Source organism: Lygodium microphyllum, chromosome 10 (genome assembly GCF_053477565.2).
Source record: "Lygodium microphyllum isolate KBCC chromosome 10, Lygodium_microphyllum_v1.1.10, whole genome shotgun sequence".
Taxonomy (NCBI): domain Eukaryota; kingdom Viridiplantae; phylum Streptophyta; class Polypodiopsida; order Schizaeales; family Lygodiaceae; genus Lygodium; species Lygodium microphyllum.
In genome coordinates this window covers 54,805,623-54,809,206 of record NC_141144.1, presented here as the reverse complement: position 1 = coordinate 54,809,206, position 3,584 = coordinate 54,805,623, and positions in this window count along the sequence as shown.

Genomic DNA, 3,584 nt, shown 5'->3' with positions numbered 1-3,584 from the left:
AGTGCCCAATTAAAGTGCCAAACTGATAGGGGGGTTATTGAGGTCTACAAACATTCTTTGGGACCCGCTTTTCAGTGCTAGTACTCACTCTTTACCTTTGTAATTGATTGAAAATGTCTACAACACCTCGTAGGAATTCAAGAGAGTTGAAATATGGTCCCTTATCTATTGTATATCTGCAACCACATCTCCCATGGAACCATACATTGCTTCAGCATACATACGCATGCTCTACATCATAACATCACTGCTGAGCATGAAAATGAGTATTTCCATGACCATGTCACTCACATATGAGCATCATACATGCACTGTTTGTTGCATTCACTATCGTAACTGCATACATGACTGCATGTGTATCTAAAGATACATTTTAGCATTGATTCTCAATCACACATCATTGCAAGTACATCAGTGGCACATCAATATGCCATATACATCAGTGGCATAATCCCAAGTACATCAATATGTCATAGACATCAATGGCATCATCATGACATGCCAATTCTCACTATCCCCAAAATATATATGCGCCTACAAACAAGTTTGGGCTTTGGATCATCGGGAGGTGGGGAAAGTGCCCCCCGGGCCGGGTTGTACACCCCCTTCAAGGTCATAATCGGAAGGGGGCTTCAGGGTTTCCTATTTTACTTTCGACTTGCCTGGAATGTATACATGGCAAACATTTGGTTTAATTAAACAACCAGCATGCTATGCATGGGAGCTTGGAAGTAATTCTTTTCATGAAGTGCATGGATTGGAATTGGAAATAGGGGAAGGGCTTACTAAGCAGTAACTCATTTCTATTTCACCTCATTTACAATGGATTTTAGAGATTAGTTTATGCTCAAACAATCATCACAAGTCAAGAGATTAGGGTGAGGCAATCACTAAACAGTAGTGAAAAATTTTAGAATAGAATGGACCATTTTCAATGCAAGAAAGCCTAAGAGAGGACTAAGATTAAATTGAAAGTATGTAAGCATTGAAACCTTCAATAAAATGCATGATTGACTACTTGAATCTCTCCCATTGAAATAAAAGAGAGTTTAAGATCAATTACCTCTTTGATTAATGAAGAAGGGCTGAGAATCAGTGGCCAATGTCCCAAGGTTACTCTCCAATGCTCCAATTAGCTTCATGATGACAAAGCTTGAGCCAAGAATTGAGTCTTCAAGCTTGGTTCTTCAATGGGAGAAGGAGGGGAGTTTCAGTAGCTCCATGCATGCTTTGAAGGCCATAGAAGAAGAATCTCCCAAAATTTAATCCCATAATGCCTTCATGTGCTCCAAACCTCTTCCAAATCGGTAGGCAAGCTCCATTGATGGAAAAGACTCCAATATTTAAGCCCCGGGACCCAATCTTGAAGGGAACTTGGAGAAATTCAAGGTTCTTGGTCTATGTCTATGGCTGCCCCAAATCTCAAGCCTCCATTATTGATTCCATCTTCAAATACGGGCTTCTTGATGCTTGCTTCTTCAAAGATTCTTGTAGGCACAAAGTCCTGGATCCCAAAAGAGGCAAAGGCCCTCAAGATTCAGTGATATTTGAACAAAATTTCATGGCTGTCCATGGCATGCACCTATTAGGGTTTCAGGGATCAAGAGAGCTCAAGAAAGGTGAGAAGAAGACTTCATCCATGTCAAGACCACCTACTGGAAGCTAGAGAAGAGAGCCAAGATGGAGAAGAAGCTCAAGATGACGATTATTTTCTCAGATTGTAGCCTCAAAATTTGCACCACAAATCACGTGTTGCTGCCTAAGGAGAGAGGGAAGGTCCAACCATTCAATAGACAGCTTGAGATGAAGGTTAGAAGCCTTGGGAAGCTCTGGAAAAGTCATGAAGATCATTGGAGGTGGAGTAAAGAAGATCTATGGTGTTTTCTCCTCCATGGAAGCTTGGAAATGAGGAGAGAGAAGACTCCATGTGAAAAGAAACAAAGACTAAACTCTTTCCTAGCTCCTCTGACCAATGTCTTTAGAAATTTACCTTCAAATTTGGACCAAAATGACCCACGAGCTGCCAAATCAGGTCTTCCAGCCTCTAAAATTGGTCCAAGGACTCCATTAATGCTCATGACTCCTATCCTCCTAGTCATTGACCTCTGGGTCCTTTAGTGCTCCTCCATTTTAGTGCATGTCCCTATGTACCTGAAGCTTCTTGGATTTCTAATTGAAAAGGATAGTAACTGAGTATGTATGGTAACCAAATGGATCAGAACTAGAGCTCTGATACCACTTGTCAAGAAGAGGATAGGAGGGAGAGAGAAGAAGAGGAGAGAGTATGTGTGTAGAAGAGAGAGAAAGATTGCAGGAAGGGAGAGAAAGAGAGTGATGAGGAGAGAGAAATACTAGAAAAGGAGAGAGAAAGACATGAAGAGAGAGAAAGAAGCCATGAAAGCTTGGAGAGAGAGATGAAGATGAAAGGAGACTTGTATTATTATCTGATGGTGAAAAATCAAGTCTGTAACACCTTATATACCAGCCGGTGTAGATAGTATTTTCCCATTATTAAGTCCCCCTCTCTTACATGCCAATTCATAAGTGGAAGTATTTGAGAAAACCTCCCAAGTCAAGCTTATTAAAAATATATTTATAGTATAAAAAACAATAAGAACTAGCTAGTGGTGGATAGTCACTTGGCAGTTAAGTGCACTTGAGCGATGACACTGCTTTTCCTAAAATTGAGCACTTGCTTCTCACATGCCATATTGCTAACAAAGCCTTTATAGCCTGTTACCAAGTATGCCAAGGTCAAGATTCCAAGGTATATGGCTTGCCAATCATTGCCTTAATCTTGAGCCTTGAAGGGATGGTATGATGCAGAGCCCTTGCCCACCCTATTGGATGACTATAGTTTGTGGTCTCTTTTTTTTTCTTGAACCTCAATACATAAGAAATTTGAGATGAAAAGAGTATTGTGTTTCAAAAACAAATCCCCCCTTCTAATATCATTGATGATGTCAGTGAAAATGCTAAAAGCAAGCTCTCTCTTTCTCTCTCTCTCTCTCTCTCTCTCTCTCTATTTACTATATAAATATAGGTAGGGACATTGTGAAAAGACACAATTATTGCATAAGACTTCACTATACCCTCTTCCTTTCTCTTTTCTGCAATCTTGTGGAAGCCCTACCAAAATTCTCCAAGTTCTTCTTTCTCTTCTCCACATAGTGCAAAAGCTTTACTAGATTTCATCGAGTCTATTATATGGCTCCCGAGAGATGCAAAGACGCTATGTAGGATCCCATGTAAAATGAAGTGGTTGTTGGTGCCAAAGTTCAACTTGAAGTTGAATGACACCACCATGTTATCACCAAACCCATTCAACTTGAAGAATTGGTCATCACATGGTAAGCTGAAGTTGCAGTCATGCATGTTAACAATGATCGTTGCCTTATAGAAGATAATCATGTTGATGAAGAAAAAAGGGGTTATTTCTAAATCTTTGAATTTTATCAAAGAATCTAATAAATTTTTTATTTAACTTCTATGGTTTTTCATATGTGCTTTAATGTAATTAAATAAAAGCATGTATGATGAGTCTTTTGCTTCCTAAATTGTATGTGGCTAGAATTTACTTAAAT